Source organism: Anomaloglossus baeobatrachus, chromosome 2 (assembly GCF_048569485.1).
Source record: "Anomaloglossus baeobatrachus isolate aAnoBae1 chromosome 2, aAnoBae1.hap1, whole genome shotgun sequence".
Taxonomy (NCBI): domain Eukaryota; kingdom Metazoa; phylum Chordata; class Amphibia; order Anura; family Aromobatidae; genus Anomaloglossus; species Anomaloglossus baeobatrachus.
Window position 1 is genome coordinate 363,119,694 of NC_134354.1, and position 20,387 is coordinate 363,140,080.

Genomic DNA, 20,387 nt, shown 5'->3' on the forward strand with positions numbered 1-20,387 from the left:
CGAGGGGACTCCAACCACAGTCTCCCTCATTGCCACTAACTGGGCCACACACACCCCACTTGACTGGCATCAGTTGACCTTCCCTTTTGAAAAAGAAAAAGATGCTTGGCATGAAGCACTCTCAAAAATACGCGTGCCTTTCCCGTCCCCTGGCTGACCCAGGGGAAGAAAAGTCCTCTGAGAGCCATGACTTGTTCATCTTGGTTCTTTAAGAAACACAGCGAGGGGACTCCAACCACAGTCTCCCTCGTTGCCACTAATTGGGCCACACACACCCCACTTGACTGGCATCAGTTGACCCCCCCTTTTGAAAAAGAAAAAGATGCTTGGCAGGAAGCACTCTCAAAAATACGCGTGCCTTTCCCGTCCCCTGGATGACTCAGGGGAAGAAAATTCCTCTGAGAGCCATGACTTGTTCATCTTGGTTCTTTTAGAAACACAGCGAGGGGACTCCAACTACAGTCTCCCTCATTTCCACTAACTGGGCCACACACACCCCACTTGACTGGCATCAGTTGACCTTCCCTTTTGAAAAAGAAAAAGATGCTTGGCATGAAGCACTCTCAAAAATACGCGTGCCTTTCCCGTCCCCTGGCTGACCCAGGGGAAGAAAAGTCCTCTGAGAGCCATGACTTGTTCATCTTGGTTCTTTTAGAAACACAGCGAGGGGACTCCAACCACAGTCTCCCTCGTTGCCACTAACTGGGCCATACACACCCCACTTGACTGGCATCAGTTGACCCCCCCTTTTGAAAAAGAAAAAGATGCTTTGCATGAAGCACTCTCAAAAATACGCGTGCCTTTCCCGTCCCCTGGATGACCCAGGGGAAGAAAAGTCCTCTGAGAGCCATGACTTGTTCATCTTGGTTCTTTTAGAAACACAGCGAGGGGACTCCAACCACAGTCTCCCTCGTTTCCACTAACTGGGCCACACACACCCCACTTGACTGGCATCAGTTGACCTTCCCTTTTGAAAAAGAAAAAGATGCTTGGCATGAAGCACTCTCAAAAATACGCGTGCCTTTCCCGTCCCCTGGCTGACCCAGGGGAAGAAAAGTGCCTGAGAGCCATGACTTGTTCATCTTGGTTCTTTTAGAAACACAGCGAGGGGACTCCAACCACAGTCTCCCTCGTTGCCACTAACTGGGCCACACACACCCCACTTGACTGGCATCAGTTGACCTTCCCTTTTGAAAAAGAAAAAGATGCTTGGCATGAAGCACTCTCAAAAATACGCGTGCCTTTCCCGTCCCCTGGATGACCCAGGGGAAGAAAAGTCCTCTGAGAGCCATGACTTGTTCATCTTGGTTCTTTTAGAAACACAGCAAGGGGACTCCAACCACAGTCTCCCTCGTTGCCACTAATTGGGCCACACACACCCCACTTGACTGGCATCAGTTGACCCCCCCTTTTGAAAAAGAAAAAGATGCTTGGCATGAAGCACTCTCAAAAATACGCGTGCCTTTCCCATCCCCTGGCTGACCCAGGGGAAGAAAAGTCCTCTGAGAGCCATGACTTGTTCATCTTGGTTCTTTTAGAAACACAGCGAGGGGACTCCAACAACAGTCTCCCTCGTTGCCACTAATTGGGCCACACACACCCCACTTGACTGGCATCAGTTGACCCCCCCTTTTGAAAAAGAAAAAGATGCTTGGCATGAAGCACTCTCAAAAATACGCGTGCCTTTTCCGTCCCCTGGATGACCCAGGGGAAGACAAGTCCTCTGAGAGCCATGACTTGTTCATCTTGGTTCTTTTAGAAACACAGCGAGGGGACTCCAACCACAGTCTCCCTCGTTTCCACTAACTGGGCCACACACACCCCACTTGACTGGCATCAGTTGACCTTCCCTTTTGAAAAAGAAAAAGATGCTTGGCATGAAGCACTCTCAAAAATACGCGTGCCTTTCCCGTCCCCTGGCTGACCCAGGGGAAGAAAAGTCCTCTGAGAGCCATGACTTGTTCATCTTGGTTCTTTTAGAAACACAGCGAGGGGACTCCAACCACAGTCTCCCTCGTTGCCACTAACTGGGCCACACACACCCCACTTGACTGGCATCAGTTGACCTTCCCTTTTGAAAAAGAAAAAGATGCTTGGCATGAAGCACTCTCAAAAATACGCGTGCCTTTCCCGTCCCCTGGATGACCCAGGGGAAGAAAAGTCCTCTGAGAGCCATGACTTGTTCATCTTGGTTCTTTTAGAAACACAGCAAGGGGACTCCAACCACAGTCTCCCTCGTTGCCACTAATTGGGCCACACACACCCCACTTGACTGGCATCAGTTGACCCCCCCTTTTGAAAAAGAAAAAGATGCTTGGCATGAAGCACTCTCAAAAATACGCGTGCCTTTCCCATCCCCTGGCTGACCCAGGGGAAGAAAAGTCCTCTGAGAGCCATGACTTGTTCATCTTGGTTCTTTTAGAAACACAGCGAGGGGACTCCAACCACAGTCTCCCTCATTGCCACTAACTGGGCCACACACACCCCACTTGACTGGCATCAGTTGACCTTCCCTTTTGAAAAAGAAAAAGATGCTTGGCATGAAGCACTCTCAAAAATACGCGTGCCTTTCCCGTCCCCTGGCTGACCCAGGGGAAGAAAAGTCCTCTGAGAGCCATGACTTGTTCATCTTGGTTCTTTAAGAAACACAGCGAGGGGACTCCAACCACAGTCTCCCTCCTTGCCACTAATTGGGCCACACACACCCCACTTGACTGGCATCAGTTGACCCCCCCTTTTGAAAAAGAAAAAGATGCTTGGCATGAAGCACTCTCAAAAATACGCGTGCCTTTCCCGTCCCCTGGATGACCCGGGGGAAGAAAAGTCCTCTGAGAGCCATGACTTGTTCATCTTGGTTCTTTTAGAAACACAGCGAGGGGACTCCAACTACAGTCTCCCTCATTTCCACTAACTGGGCCACACACACCCCACTTGACTGGCATCAGTTGATCTTCCCTTTTGAAAAAGAAAAAGATGCTTGGCTTGAAGCACTCTCAAAAATACGCGTGCCTTTCCCGTCCCCTGGCTGACCCAGGGGAAGAAAAGTCCTCTGAGAGCCATGACTTGTTCATCTTGGTTCTTTTAGAAACACAGCGAGGGGACTCCAACCACAGTCTCCCTCGTTTCCACTAACTGGGCCACACACACCCCACTTGACTGGCATCAGTTGACCTTCCCTTTTGAAAAAGAAAAAGATGCTTGGCATGAAGCACTCTCAAAAATACGCGTGCCTTTCTCATCCCCTGGCTGACCCAGGGGAAGAAAAGTCCTCTGAGAGCCATGACTTGTTCATCTTGGTTCTTTTAGAAACACAGCGAGGGGACTCCAACCACAGTCTCCCTCGTTGCCACTAATTGGGCCACACACACCCCACTTGACTGGCATCAGTTGACCCCCCCTTTTGAAAAAGAAAAATATGCTTGGCATGAAGCACTCTCAAAACTACGCGTGCCTTTCCCGTCCCCTGGATGACCCAGGGGAAGAAAAGTCCTCTGAGAGCCATGACTTGTTCATCTTGGTTCTTTTAGAAACACAGCGAGGGGACTCCAACCACAGTCTCCCTCATTTCCACTAACTGGGCCACACACACCCCACTTGACTGGCATCAGTTGACCTTCCCTTTTGAAAAAGAAAAAGATGCTTGGCATGAAGCACTCTCAAAAATACGCGTGCCTTTCCCGTCTCCTGGCTGACCCAGGGGAAGAAAAGTCCTCTGAGAGCCATGACTTGTTCATCTTGGTTCTTTTAGAAACACAGCGAGGGGACTCCAACCACAGTCTCCCTCGTTGCCACTAACTGGGCCACACACACCCCACTTGACTGGCATCAGTTGACCACCCCTTTTGAAAAAGAAAAAGATGCTTGGCATGAAGCACTCTCAAAAATACGCGTGCCTTTCCCGTCCCCTGGATGACCCAGGGGAAGAAAAGTCCTCTGAGAGCCATGACTTGTTCATCTTGGTTCTTTTAGAAACACAGCGAGGGGACTCCAACCACAGTCTCCCTCGTTTCCACTAACTGGGCCACACACACCCCACTTGACTGGCATCAGTTGACCTTCCCTTTTGAAAAAGAAAAAGATGCTTGGCATGAAGCACTCTCAAAAATACGCGTGCCTTTCCCGTCCCCCGGCTGACCCAGGGGAAGAAAAGTCCCTGAGAGCCATGACTTGTTCATCTTGGTTCTTTTAGAAACACAGCGAGGGGACTCCAACCACAGTCTCCCTCGTTTCCACTAACTGGGCCACACACACCCCACTTGACTGGCATCAGTTGACCTTCCCTTTTGAAAAAGAAAACGATGCTTGGCATGAAGCACTCTCAAAAATACGCGTGCCTTTCCCGTCCCCTGGCTGACCCAGGGGAAGACAAGTCCTCTGAGAGCCATGACTTGTTCATCTTGGTTCTTTTAGAAACACAGCGAGGGGACTCCAACCACAGTCTCCCTCGTTGCCACTAACTGGGCCACACACACCCCACTTGACTGGCATCAGTTGACCTTCCCTTTTGAAAAAGAAAAAGATGCTTGGCATGAAGCACTCTCAAAAATACGCGTGCCTTTCCCGTCCCCTGGTTGACCCAGGGGAAGAAAAGTCCTCTGAGAGCCATGACTTGTTCATCTTGGTTCTTTTAGAAACACAGCAAGGGGACTCCAACCACAGTCTCCCTCGTTGCCACTAATTGGGCCACACACACCCCACTTGACTGGCATCAGTTGACCCCCCCTTTTGAAAAAGAAAAAGATGCTTGGCATGAAGCACTCTCGAAAATATGCGTGCCTTTCCCGTCCCCTGGCTGACCCAGGGGAAGAAAAGTCCTCTGAGAGCCATGACTTGTTCATCTTGGTTCTTTTAGAAACACAGCGAGGGGACTCCAACCACAGTCTCCCTCGTTGCCACTAACTGGGCCACACACACCCCACTTGACTGGCATCAGTTGACCTTCCCTTTTGAAAAAGAAAAAGATGCTTGGCATGAAGCACTCTCAAAAATACTCGTGCCTTTCCCGTCCCCTGGCTGACCCAGGGGAAGAAAAGTCCTCTGAGAGCCATGACTTGTTCATCTTGGTTCTTTTAGAAACACAGCGAGGGGACTCCAACCACAGTCTCCCTCGTTGCCACTAACTGGGCCACACACACCCCACTTGACTGGCATCAGTTGACCTTCCCTTTTGAAAAAGAAAAAGATGCTTGGCATGAAGCACTCTCAAAAATACGCGTGCCTTTCCCATCCCCTGGCTGACCCAGGGGAAGAAAAGTCCTCTGATAGCCATGACTTGTTCATCTTGGTTCTTTTAGAAACACAGCGAGGGTACTCCAACCACAGTCTCCCTCGTTGCCACTAATTGGGCCACACACACCCCACTTGACTGGCATCAGTTGACCCCCCCTTTTGAAAAAGAAAAAGATGCTTGGCATGAAGCACTCTCAAAAATACGCATGCCTTTCCCGTCCCCTGGCTGACCCAGGGGAAGAAAAGTCCTCTGAGAGCCATGACTTGTTCATCTTGGTTCTTTTAGAAACACAGCGAGGGGACTCCAACCACAGTCTACCTCGTTTCCACTAACTGGGCCACACACACCCCACTTGACTGGCATCAGTTGACCTTCCCTTTTGAAAAAGAAAAAGATGCTTGGCATGAAGCACTCTCAAAAATACGCGTGCCTTTCCCGTCCCCTGGATGACCCAGGGGAAGAAAAGTCCTCTGAGAGCCATGACTTGTTCATCTTGGTTCTTTTAGAAACACAGCGAGGGGACTCCAACCACAGTCTACCTCGTTTCCACTAACTGGGCCACACACACCCCACTTGACTGGCATCAGTTGACCTTCCCTTTTGAAAAAGAAAAAGATGCTTGGCATGAAGCACTCTCAAAAATACGCGTGCCTTTCCCATCCCCTGGCTGACCCAGGGGAAGAAAAGTCCTCTGAGAGCCATGACTTGTTCATCTTGGTTCTTTTAGAAACACAGCGAGGGGACTCCAACCACAGTCTCCCTCGTTGCCACTAATTGGGCCACACACACCCCACTTGATTGGCATCAGTTGACCCCCCCTTTTGAAAAAGATGCTTGGCATGAAGCACTCTCAAAAATACGCGTGCCTTTCCCGTCCCCTGGATGACCCAGGGGAAGAAAAGTCCTCTGAGAGCCATGACTTGTTCATCTTGGTTCTTTTAGAAACACAGCGAGGGCACTCCAACCACAGTCTCCCTCGTTTCCACTAACTGGGCCACACACACCCCACTTGACTGGCATCAGTTGACCTTCCCTTTTGAAAAAGTAAAAGATGCTTGGCATGAAGCACTCTCAAAAATACGCGTGCCTTTCCCGTCCCCTGGCTGACCCAGGGGAAGAAAAGTCCTCTGAGAGCCATGACTTGTTCATCTTGGTTCTTTTAGAAACACAGCGAGGGGACTCCAACCACAGTCTCCCTCATTGCCACTAACTGGGCCACACACACCCCACTTGACTGGCATCAGTTGACCTTCCCTTTTGAAAAAGAAAAAGATGCTTGGCATGAAGCACTCTCAAAAATACGCGTGCCTTTCCCGTCCCCTGGCTGACCCAGGGGAAGAAAAGTCCTCTGAGAGCCATGACTTGTTCATCTTGGTTCTTTAAGAAACACAGCGAGGGGACTCCAACCACAGTCTCCCTCGTTGCCACTAATTGGGCCACACACACCCCACTTGACTGGCATCAGTTGACCCCCCCTTTTGAAAAAGAAAAAGATGCTTGGCATGAAGCACTCTCAAAAATACGCGTGCCTTTCCCGTCCCCTGGATGACCCAGGGGAAGAAAAGTCCTCTGAGAGCCATGACTTGTTCATCTTGGTTCTTTTAGAAACACAGCGAGGGGACTCCAACTACAGTCTCCCTCATTTCCACTAACTGGGCCACACACACCCCACTTGACTGGCATCAGTTGACCTTCCCTTTTGAAAAAGAAAAAGATGCTTGGCATGAAGCACTCTCAAAAATACGCGTGCCTTTCCCGTCCCCTGGCTGACCCAGGGGAAGAAAAGTCCTCTGAGAGCCATGACTTGTTCATCTTGGTTCTTTTAGAAACACAGCGAGGGGACTCCAACCACAGTCTCCCTCGTTTCCACTAACTGGGCCACACACACCCCACTTGACTGGCATCAGTTGACCTTCCCTTTTGAAAAAGAAAAAGATGCTTGGCATGAAGCACTCTCAAAAATACGCGTGCCTTTCCCGTCCCCTGGCTGACCCAGGGGAAGAAAAGTCCCTGAGAGCCATGACTTGTTCATCTTGGTTCTTTTAGAAACACAGCGAGGGGACTCCAACCACAGTCTCCCTCGTTTCCACTAACTGGGCCACACACACCCCACTTGACTGGCATCAGTTGACCTTCCCTTTTGAAAAAGAAAAAGATGCTTGGCATGAAGCACTCTCAAAAATACGCGTGCCTTTCCCGTCCCCTGGCTGACCCAGGGGAAGAAAAGTCCTCTGAGAGCCATGACTTGTTCATCTTGGTTCTTTTAGAAACACAGCGAGGGGACTCCAACCACAGTCTCCCTCGTTGCCACTAACTGGGCCACACACACCCCACTTGACTGGCAACAGTTGACCTTCCCTTTTGAAAAAGAAAAAGATGCTTGGCATGAAGCACTCTCAAAAATACGCGTGCCTTTCCCGTCCCCTGGATGACCCAGGGGAAGAAAAGTCCTCTGAGAGCCATGACTTGTTCATCTTGGTTCTTTTAGAAACACAGCAAGGGGACTCCAACCACAGTCTCCCTCCTTGCCACTAATTGGGCCACACACAGCCCACTTGACTGGCATCAGTTGACCCCCCCTTTTGAAAAAGAAAAAGATGCTTGGCATGAAGCACTCTCAAAAATACGCGTGCCTTTCCCGTCCCCTGGATGACCCAGGGGAAGAAAAGTCCTCTGAGAGCCATGACTTGTTCATCTTGGTTCTTTTAGAAACACAGCGAGGGGACTCCAACTACAGTCTCCCTCATTTCCACTAACTGGGCCACACACACCCCACTTGACTGGCATCAGTTGACCTTCCCTTTTGAAAAAGAAAAAGATGCTTGGCTTGAAGCACTCTCAAAAATACGCGTGCCTTTCCCGTCCCCTGGCTGACCCAGGGGAAGAAAAGTCCTCTGAGAGCCATGACTTGTTCATCTTGGTTCTTTTAGAAACACAGCGAGGGGACTCCAACCACAGTCTCCCTCATTGCCACTAACTGGGCCACACACACCCCACTTGACTGGCATCAGTTGACCTTCCCTTTTGAAAAAGAAAAAGATGCTTGGCATGAAGCACTCTCAAAAATACGCGTGCCTTTCCCGTCCCCTGGCTGACCCAGGGGAAGAAAAGTCCTCTGAGAGCCATGACTTGTTCATCTTGGTTCTTTAAGAAACACAGCGAGGGGACTCCAACCACAGTCTCCCTCGTTGCCACTGATTGGGCCACACACACCCCACTTGACTGGCATCAGTTGACCCCCCCTTTTGAAAAAGAAAAAGATGCTTGGCAGGAAGCACTCTCAAAAATACGCGTGCCTTTCCCGTCCCCTGGATGACTCAGGGGAAGAAAATTCCTCTGAGAGCCATGACTTGTTCATCTTGGTTCTTTTAGAAACACAGCGAGGGGACTCCAACTACAGTCTCCCTCATTTCCACTAACTGGGCCACACACACCCCACTTGACTGGCATCAGTTGACCTTCCCTTTTGAAAAAGAAAAAGATGCTTGGCATGAAGCACTCTCAAAAATACGCGTGCCTTTCCCGTCCCCTGGCTGACCCAGGGGAAGAAAAGTCCTCTGAGAGCCATGACTTGTTCATCTTGGTTCTTTTAGAAACACAGCGAGGGGACTCCAACCACAGTCTCCCTCGTTGCCACTAACTGGGCCATACACACCCCACTTGACTGGCATCAGTTGACCCCCCCTTTTGAAAAAGAAAAAGATGCTTTGCATGAAGCACTCTCAAAAATACGCGTGCCTTTCCCGTCCCCTGGATGACCCAGGGGAAGAAAAGTCCTCTGAGAGCCATGACTTGTTCATCTTGGTTCTTTTAGAAACACAGCGAGGGGACTCCAACCACAGTCTCCCTCGTTTCCACTAACTGGGCCACACACACCCCACTTGACTGGCATCAGTTGACCTTCCCTTTTGAAAAAGAAAAAGATGCTTGGCATGAAGCACTCTCAAAAATACGCGTGCCTTTCCCGTCCCCTGGCTGACCCAGGGGAAGAAAAGTGCCTGAGAGCCATGACTTGTTCATCTTGGTTCTTTTAGAAACACAGCGAGGGGACTCCAACCACAGTCTCCCTCGTTGCCACTAACTGGGCCACACACACCCCACTTGACTGGCATCAGTTGACCTTCCCTTTTGAAAAAGAAAAAGATGCTTGGCATGAAGCACTCTCAAAAATACGCGTGCCTTTCCCGTCCCCTGGATGACCCAGGGGAAGAAAAGTCCTCTGAGAGCCATGACTTGTTCATCTTGGTTCTTTTAGAAACACAGCAAGGGGACTCCAACCACAGTCTCCCTCGTTGCCACTAATTGGGCCACACACACCCCACTTGACTGGCATCAGTTGACCCCCCCTTTTGAAAAAGAAAAAGATGCTTGGCATGAAGCACTCTCAAAAATACGCGTGCCTTTCCCATCCCCTGGCTGACCCAGGGGAAGAAAAGTCCTCTGAGAGCCATGACTTGTTCATCTTGGTTCTTTTAGAAACACAGCGAGGGGACTCCAACAACTGTCTCCCTCGTTGCCACTAATTGGGCCACACACACCCCAGTTGACTGGCATCAGTTGACCCCCCCTTTTGAAAAAGAAAAAGATGCTTGGCATGAAGCACTCTCAAAAATACGCGTGCCTTTCCCATCCCCTGGCTGACCCAGGGGAAGAAAAGTCCTCTGAGAGCCATGACTTGTTCATCTTGGTTCTTTTAGAAACACAGCGAGGGGACTCCAACCACAGTCTCCCTCATTGCCACTAACTGGGCCACACACACCCCACTTGACTGGCATCAGTTGACCTTCCCTTTTGAAAAAGAAAAAAATGCTTGGCATGAAGCACTCTCAAAAATACGCGTGCCTTTCCCGTCCCCTGGCTGACCCAGGGGAAGAAAAGTCCTCTGAGAGCCATGACTTGTTCATCTTGGTTCTTTTAGAAACACAGCGAGGGGACTCCAACCACAGTCTCCCTCGTTGCCACTAACTGGGCCACACACACCCCACTTGACTGGCATCAGTTGACCCCCCCTTTTGAAAAAGAAAAAGATGCTTGGCATGAAGCACTCTCAAAAATACGCGTGCCTTTCCCATCCCCTGGCTGACCCAGGGGAAGAAAAGTCCTCTGAGAGCCATGACTTGTTCATCTTGGTTCTTTTAGAAACACAGCGAGGGGACTCCAACCACAGTCTCCCTCGTTGCCACTAATTGGGCCACACACACCCCACTTGACTGGCATCAGTTGACCCCCCCTTTTGAAAAAGAAAAAGATGCTTGGCATGAAGCACTCTCAAAAATACGCGTGCCTTTCCCATCCCCTGGCTGACCCAGGGGAAGAAAAGTCCTCTGAGAGCCATGACTTGTTCATCTTGGTTCTTTTAGAAACACAGCGAGGGGACTCCAACCACAGTCTCCCTCGTTTCCACTAACTGGGCCACACACACCCCACTTGACTGGCATCAGTTGACCTTCCCTTTTGAAAAAGAAAAAGATGCTTGGCATGAAGCACTCTCAAAAATACGCGTGCCTTTCCCGTCCCCTGGCTGACCCAGGGGAAGAAAAGTCCTCTGAGAGCCATGACTTGTTCATCTTGGTTCTTTTAGAAACACAGCGAGGGGACTCCAACCACAGTCTCCCTCGTTGCCACTAACTGGGCCACACACACCCCACTTGACTGGCATCAGTTGACCTTCCCTTTTGAAAAAGAAAAAGATGCTTGGCATGAAGCACTCTCAAAAATACGCGTGCCTTTCCCGTCCCCTGGATGACCCAGGGGAAGAAAAGTCCTCTGAGAGCCATGACTTGTTCATCTTGGTTCTTTTAGAAACACAGCAAGGGGACTCCAACCACAGTCTCCCTCGTTGCCACTAATTGGGCCACACACACCCCACTTGACTGGCATCAGTTGACCCCCCCTTTTGAAAAAGAAAAAGATGCTTGGCATGAAGCACTCTCAAAAATACGCGTGCCTTTCCCATCCCCTGGCTGACCCAGGGGAAGAAAAGTCCTCTGAGAGCCATGACTTGTTCATCTTGGTTCTTTTAGAAACACAGCGAGGGGACTCCAACCACAGTCTCCCTCATTGCCACTAACTGGGCCACACACACCCCACTTGACTGGCATCAGTTGACCTTCCCTTTTGAAAAAGAAAAAGATGCTTGGCATGAAGCACTCTCAAAAATACGCGTGCCTTTCCCGTCCCCTGGCTGACCCAGGGGAAGAAAAGTCCTCTGAGAGCCATGACTTGTTCATCTTGGTTCTTTAAGAAACACAGCGAGGGGACTCCAACCACAGTCTCCCTCTTTGCCACTAATTGGGCCACACACACCCCACTTGACTGGCATCAGTTGACCCCCCCTTTTGAAAAAGAAAAAGATGCTTGGCATGAAGCACTCTCAAAAATACGCGTGCCTTTCCCGTCCCCTGGATGACCCGGGGGAAGAAAAGTCCTCTGAGAGCCATGACTTGTTCATCTTGGTTCTTTTAGAAACACAGCGAGGGGACTCCAACTACAGTCTCCCTCATTTCCACTAACTGGGCCACACACACCCCACTTGACTGGCATCAGTTGATCTTCCCTTTTGAAAAAGAAAAAGATGCTTGGCTTGAAGCACTCTCAAAAATACGCGTGCCTTTCCCGTCCCCTGGCTGACCCAGGGGAAGAAAAGTCCTCTGAGAGCCATGACTTGTTCATCTTGGTTCTTTTAGAAACACAGCGAGGGGACTCCAACCACAGTCTCCCTCATTGCCACTAACTGGGCCACACACACCCCACTTGACTGGCATCAGTTGACCTTCCCATTTGAAAAAGAAAAAGATGCTTGGCATGAAGCACTCTCAAAAATACGCGTGCCTTTCCCGTCCCCTGGCTGACCCAGGGGAAGAAAAGTCCTCTGAGAGCCATGACTTGTTCATCTTGGTTCTTTAAGAAACACAGCGAGGGGACTCCAACCACAGTCTCCCTCGTTGCCACTAATTGGGCCACACACACCCCACTTGACTGGCATCAGTTGACCCCCCCTTTTGAAAAAGAAAAAGATGCTTGGCAGGAAGCACTCTCAAAAATACGCGTGCCTTTCCCGTCCCCTGGATGACTCAGGGGAAGAAAATTCCTCTGAGAGCCATGACTTGTTCATCTTGGTTCTTTTAGAAACACAGCGAGGGGACTCCAACTACAGTCTCCCTCATTTCCACTAACTGGGCCACACACACCCCACTTGACTGGCATCAGTTGACCTTCCCTTTTGAAAAAGAAAAAGATGCTTGGCATGAAGCACTCTCAAAAATACGCGTGCCTTTCCCGTCCCCTGGCTGACCCAGGGGAAGAAAAGTCCTCTGAGAGCCATGACTTGTTCATCTTGGTTCTTTTAGAAACACAGCGAGGGGACTCCAACCACAGTCTCCCTCGTTGCCACTAACTGGGCCACACACACCCCACTTGACTGGCATCAGTTGACCCCCCCTTTTGAAAAAGAAAAAGATGCTTGGCATGAAGCACTCTCAAAAATACGCGTGCCTTTCCCATCCCCTGGCTGACCCAGGGGAAGAAAAGTCCTCTGAGAGCCATGACTTGTTCATCTTGGTTCTTTTAGAAACACAGCGAGGGGACTCCAACCACAGTCTCCCTCGTTGCCACTAATTGGGCCACACACACCCCACTTGACTGGCATCAGTTGACCCCCCCTTTTGAAAAAGAAAAAGATGCTTGGCATGAAGCACTCTCAAAAATACGCGTGCCTTTCCCATCCCCTGGCTGACCCAGGGGAAGAAAAGTCCTCTGAGAGCCATGACTTGTTCATCTTGGTTCTTTTAGAAACACAGCGAGGGGACTCCAACCACAGTCTCCCTCGTTTCCACTAACTGGGCCACACACACCCCACTTGACTGGCATCAGTTGACCTTCCCTTTTGAAAAAGAAAAAGATGCTTGGCATGAAGCACTCTCAAAAATACGCGTGCCTTTCCCGTCCCCTGGCTGACCCAGGGGAAGAAAAGTCCTCTGAGAGCCATGACTTGTTCATCTTGGTTCTTTTAGAAACACAGCGAGGGGACTCCAACCACAGTCTCCCTCGTTGCCACTAACTGGGCCACACACACCCCACTTGACTGGCATCAGTTGACCTTCCCTTTTGAAAAAGAAAAAGATGCTTGGCATGAAGCACTCTCAAAAATACGCGTGCCTTTCCCGTCCCCTGGATGACCCAGGGGAAGAAAAGTCCTCTGAGAGCCATGACTTGTTCATCTTGGTTCTTTTAGAAACACAGCAAGGGGACTCCAACCACAGTCTCCCTCGTTGCCACTAATTGGGCCACACACACCCCACTTGACTGGCATCAGTTGACCCCCCCTTTTGAAAAAGAAAAAGATGCTTGGCATGAAGCACTCTCAAAAATACGCGTGCCTTTCCCATCCCCTGGCTGACCCAGGGGAAGAAAAGTCCTCTGAGAGCCATGACTTGTTCATCTTGGTTCTTTTAGAAACACAGCGAGGGGACTCCAACCACAGTCTCCCTCATTGCCACTAACTGGGCCACACACACCCCACTTGACTGGCATCAGTTGACCTTCCCTTTTGAAAAAGAAAAAGATGCTTGGCATGAAGCACTCTCAAAAATACGCGTGCCTTTCCCGTCCCCTGGCTGACCCAGGGGAAGAAAAGTCCTCTGAGAGCCATGACTTGTTCATCTTGGTTCTTTAAGAAACACAGCGAGGGGACTCCAACCACAGTCTCCCTCCTTGCCACTAATTGGGCCACACACACCCCACTTGACTGGCATCAGTTGACCCCCCCTTTTGAAAAAGAAAAAGATGCTTGGCATGAAGCACTCTCAAAAATACGCGTGCCTTTCCCGTCCCCTGGATGACCCGGGGGAAGAAAAGTCCTCTGAGAGCCATGACTTGTTCATCTTGGTTCTTTTAGAAACACAGCGAGGGGACTCCAACTACAGTCTCCCTCATTTCCACTAACTGGGCCACACACACCCCACTTGACTGGCATCAGTTGATCTTCCCTTTTGAAAAAGAAAAAGATGCTTGGCTTGAAGCACTCTCAAAAATACGCGTGCCTTTCCCGTCCCCTGGCTGACCCAGGGGAAGAAAAGTCCTCTGAGAGCCATGACTTGTTCATCTTGGTTCTTTTAGAAACACAGCGAGGGGACTCCAACCACAGTCTCCCTCATTGCCACTAACTGGGCCACACACACCCCACTTGACTGGCATCAGTTGACCTTCCCATTTGAAAAAGAAAAAGATGCTTGGCATGAAGCACTCTCAAAAATACGCGTGCCTTTCCCGTCCCCTGGCTGACCCAGGGGAAGAAAAGTCCTCTGAGAGCCATGACTTGTTCATCTTGGTTCTTTAAGAAACACAGCGAGGGGACTCCAACCACAGTCTCCCTCGTTGCCACTAATTGGGCCACACACACCCCACTTGACTGGCATCAGTTGACCCCCCCTTTTGAAAAAGAAAAAGATGCTTGGCAGGAAGCACTCTCAGAAATACGCGTGCCTTTCCCGTCCCCTGGATGACTCAGGGGAAGAAAATTCCTCTGAGAGCCATGACTTGTTCATCTTGGTTCTTTTAGAAACACAGCGAGGGGACTCCAACTACAGTCTCCCTCATTTCCACTAACTGGGCCACACACACCCCACTTGACTGGCATCAGTTGACCTTCCCTTTTGAAAAAGAAAAAGATGCTTGGCATGAAGCACTCTCAAAAATACGCGTGCCTTTCCCGTCCCCTGGCTGACCCAGGGGAAGAAAAGTCCTCTGAGAGCCATGACTTGTTCATCTTGGTTCTTTTAGAAACACAGCGAGGGGACTCCAACCACAGTCTCCCTCGTTGCCACTAACTGGCCCATACACACCCCACTTGACTGGCATCAGTTGACCCCCCCTTTTGAAAAAGAAAAAGATGCTTTGCATGAAGCACTCTCAAAAATACGCGTGCCTTTCCCGTCCCCTGGATGACCCAGGGGAAGAAAAGTCCTCTGAGAGCCATGACTTGTTCATCTTGGTTCTTTTAGAAACACAGCGAGGGGACTCCAACCACAGTCTCCCTCGTTTCCACTAACTGGGCCACACACACCCCACTTGACTGGCATCAGTTGACCTTCCCTTTTGAAAAAGAAAAAGATGCTTGGCATGAAGCACTCTCAAAAATACGCGTGCCTTTCCCGTCCCCTGGCTGACCCAGGGGAAGAAAAGTGCCTGAGAGCCATGACTTGTTCATCTTGGTTCTTTTAGAAACACAGCGAGGGGACTCCAACCACAGTCTCCCTCGTTTCCACTAACTGGGCCACACACACCCCACTTGACTGGCATCAGTTGACCCCCCCTTTTGAAAAAGAAAAAGATGCTTGGCAGGAAGCACTCTCAAAAATACGCGTGCCTTTCCCGTCCCCTGGATGACTCAGGGGAAGAAAATTCCTCTGAGAGCCATGACTTGTTCATCTTGGTTCTTTTAGAAACACAGCGAGGGGACTCCAACTACAGTCTCCCTCATTTCCACTAACTGGGCCACACACACCCCACTTGACTGGCATCAGTTGACCTTCCCTTTTGAAAAAGAAAAAGATGCTTGGCATGAAGCACTCTCAAAAATACGCGTGCCTTTCCCGTCCCCTGGCTGACCCAGGGGAAGAAAAGTCCTCTGAGAGCCATGACTTGTTCATCTTGGTTCTTTTAGAAACACAGCGAGGGGACTCCAACCACAGTCTCCCTCGTTGCCACTAACTGGGCCATACACACCCCACTTGACTGGCATCAGTTGACCCCCCCTTTTGAAAAAGAAAAAGATGCTTTGCATGAAGCACTCTCAAAAATACGCGTGCCTTTCCCGTCCCCTGGATGACCCAGGGGAAGAAAAGTCCTCTGAGAGCCATGACTTGTTCATCTTGGTTCTTTTAGAAACACAGCGAGGGGACTCCAACCACAGTCTCCCTCGTTTCCACTAACTGGGCCACACACACCCCACTTGACTGGCATCAGTTGACCTTCCCTTTTGAAAAAGAAAAAGATGCTTGGCATGAAGCACTCTCAAAAATACGCGTGCCTTTCCCGTCCCCTGGCTGACCCAGGGGAAGAAAAGTGCCTGAGAGCCATGACTTGTTCATCTTGGTTCTTTTAGAAACACAGCGAGGGGACTCCAACCACAGTCTCCCTCGTTGCCACTAACTGGGCCACACACACCCCACTTGACTGGCATCAGTTGACCTTCCCTTTTGAAAAAGAAAAAGATGCTTGGCATGAAGCACTCTCAAAAATACGCGTGCCTTTCCCGTCCCCTGGATGACCCAGGGGAAGAAAAGTCCTCTGAGAGCCATGACTTGTTCATCTTGGTTCTTTTAGAAACACAGCAAGGGGACTCCAACCACAGTCTCCCTCGTTGCCACTAATTGGGCCACACACACCCCACTTGACTGGCATCAGTTGACCCCCCCTTTTGAAAAAGAAAAAGATGCTTGGCATGAAGCACTCTCAAAAATACGCGTGCCTTTCCCATCCCCTGGCTGACCCAGGGGAAGAAAAGTCCTCTGAGAGCCATGACTTGTTCATCTTGGTTCTTTTAGAAACACAGCGAGGGGACTCCAACAACAGTCTCCCTCGTTGCCACTAATTGGGCCACACACACCCCACTTGACTGGCATCAGTTGACCCCCCCTTTTGAAAAAGAAAAAGATGCTTGGCATGAAGCACTCTCAAAAATACGCGTGCCTTTTCCGTCCCCTGGATGACCCAGGGGAAGACAAGTCCTCTGAGAGCCATGACTTGTTCATCTTGGTTCTTTTAGAAACACAGCGAGGGGACTCCAACCACAGTCTCCCTCGTTTCCACTAACTGGGCCACACACACCCCACTTGACTGGCATCAGTTGACCTTCCCTTTTGAAAAAGAAAAAGATGCTTGGCATGAAGCACTCTCAAAAATACGCGTGCCTTTCCCGTCCCCTGGCTGACCCAGGGGAAGAAAAGTCCTCTGAGAGCCATGACTTGTTCATCTTGGTTCTTTTAGAAACACAGCGAGGGGACTCCAACCACAGTCTCCCTCGTTGCCACTAACTGGGCCACACACACCCCACTTGACTGGCATCAGTTGACCTTCCCTTTTGAAAAAGAAAAAGATGCTTGGCATGAAGCACTCTCAAAAATACGCGTGCCTTTCCCGTCCCCTGGATGACCCAGGGGAAGAAAAGTCCTCTGAGAGCCATGACTTGTTCATCTTGGTTCTTTTAGAAACACAGCAAGGGGACTCCAACCACAGTCTCCCTCGTTGCCACTAATTGGGCCACACACACCCCACTTGACTGGCATCAGTTGACCCCCCCTTTTGAAAAAGAAAAAGATGCTTGGCATGAAGCACTCTCAAAAATACGCGTGCCTTTCCCATCCCCTGGCTGACCCAGGGGAAGAAAAGTCCTCTGAGAGCCATGACTTGTTCATCTTGGTTCTTTTAGAAACACAGCGAGGGGACTCCAACCACAGTCTCCCTCATTGCCACTAACTGGGCCACACACACCCCACTTGACTGGCATCAGTTGACCTTCCCTTTTGAAAAAGAAAAAGATGCTTGGCATGAAGCACTCTCAAAAATACGCGTGCCTTTCCCGTCCCCTGGCTGACCCAGGGGAAGAAAAGTCCTCTGAGAGCCATGACTTGTTCATCTTGGTTCTTTAAGAAACACAGCGAGGGGACTCCAACCACAGTCTCCCTCCTTGCCACTAATTGGGCCACACACAGCCCACTTGACTGGCATCAGTTGACCCCCCCTTTTGAAAAAGAAAAAGATGCTTGGCATGAAGCACTCTCAAAAATACGCGTGCCTTTCCCGTCCCCTGGATGACCCAGGGGAAGAAAAGTCCTCTGAGAGCCATGACTTGTTCATCTTGGTTCTTTTAGAAACACAGCGAGGGGACTCCAACTACAGTCTCCCTCATTTCCACTAACTGGGCCACACACACCCCACTTGACTGGCATCAGTTGACCTTCCCTTTTGAAAAAGAAAAAGATGCTTGGCTTGAAGCACTCTCAAAAATACGCGTGCCTTTCCCGTCCCCTGGCTGACCCAGGGGAAGAAAAGTCCTCTGAGAGCCATGACTTGTTCATCTTGGTTCTTTTAGAAACACAGCGAGGGGACTCCAACCACAGTCTCCCTCATTGCCACTAACTGGGCCACACACACCCCACTTGACTGGCATCAGTTGACCTTCCCTTTTGAAAAAGAAAAAGATGCTTGGCATGAAGCACTCTCAAAAATACGCGTGCCTTTCCCGTCCCCTGGCTGACCCAGGGGAAGAAAAGTCCTCTGAGAGCCATGACTTGTTCATCTTGGTTCTTTAAGAAACACAGCGAGGGGACTCCAACCACAGTCTCCCTCGTTGCCACTAATTGGGCCACACACACCCCACTTGACTGGCATCAGTTGACCCCCCCTTTTGAAAAAGAAAAAGATGCTTGGCAGGAAGCACTCTCAAAAATACGCGTGCCTTTCCCGTCCCCTGGATGACTCAGGGGAAGAAAATTCCTCTGAGAGCCATGACTTGTTCATCTTGGTTCTTTTAGAAACACAGCGAGGGGACTCCAACTACAGTCTCCCTCATTTCCACTAACTGGGCCACACACACCCCACTTGACTGGCATCAGTTGACCTTCCCTTTTGAAAAAGAAAAAGATGCTTGGCATGAAGCACTCTCAAAAATACGCGTGCCTTTCCCGTCCCCTGGCTGACCCAGGGGAAGAAAAGTCCTCTGAGAGCCATGACTTGTTCATCTTGGTTCTTTTAGAAACACAGCGAGGGGACTCCAACCACAGTCTCCCTCGTTGCCACTAACTGGGCCATACACACCCCACTTGACTGGCATCAGTTGACCCCCCCTTTTGAAAAAGAAAAAGATGCTTTGCATGAAGCACTCTCAAAAATACGCGTGCCTTTCCCGTCCCCTGGATGACCCAGGGGAAGAAAAGTCCTCTGAGAGCCATGACTTGTTCATCTTGGTTCTTTTAGAAACACAGCGAGGGGACTCCAACCACAGTCTCCCTCGTTTCCACTAACTGGGCCACACACACCCCACTTGACTGGCATCAGTTGACCTTCCCTTTTGAAAAAGAAAAAGATGCTTGGCATGAAGCACTCTCAAAAATACGCGTGCCTTTCCCGTCCCCTGGCTGACCCAGGGGAAGAAAAGTGCCTGAGAGCCATGACTTGTTCATCTTGGTTCTTTTAGAAACACAGCGAGGGGACTCCAACCACAGTCTCCCTCGTTGCCACTAACTGGGCCACACACACCCCACTTGACTGGCATCAGTTGACCTTCCCTTTTGAAAAAGAAAAAGATGCTTGGCATGAAGCACTCTCAAAAATACGCGTGCCTTTCCCGTCCCCTGGATGACCCAGGGGAAGAAAAGTCCTCTGAGAGCCATGACTTGTTCATCTTGGTTCTTTTAGAAACACAGCGAGGGGACTCCAACCACAGTCTCCCTCGTTGCCACTAATTGGGCCACACACACCCCACTTGACTGGCATCAGTTGACCCCCCCTTTTGAAAAAGAAAAAGATGCTTGGCATGAAGCACTCTCAAAAATACGCGTGCCTTTCCCATCCCCTGGCTGACCCAGGGGAAGAAAAGTCCTCTGAGAGCCATGACTTGTTCATCTTGGTTCTTTTAGAAACACAGCGAGGGGACTCCAACAACAGTCTCCCTCGTTGCCACTAATTGGGCCACACACACCCCACTTGACTGGCATCAGTTGACCCCCCCTTTTGAAAAAGAAAAAGATGCTTGGCATGAAGCACTCTCAAAAATACGCGTGCCTTTTCCGTCCCCTGGATGACCCAGGGGAAGACAAGTCCTCTGAGAGCCATGACTTGTTCATCTTGGTTCTTTTAGAAACACAGCGAGGGGACTCCAACCACAGTCTCCCTCGTTTCCACTAACTGGGCCACACACACCCCACTTGACTGGCATCAGTTGACCTTCCCTTTTGAAAAAGAAAAAGATGCTTGGCATGAAGCACTCTCAAAAATACGCGTGCCTTTCCCGTCCCCTGGCTGACCCAGGGGAAGAAAAGTCCTCTGAGAGCCATGACTTGTTCATCTTGGTTCTTTTAGAAACACAGCGAGGGGACTCCAACCACAGTCTCCCTCGTTGCCACTAACTGGGCCACACACACCCCACTTGACTGGC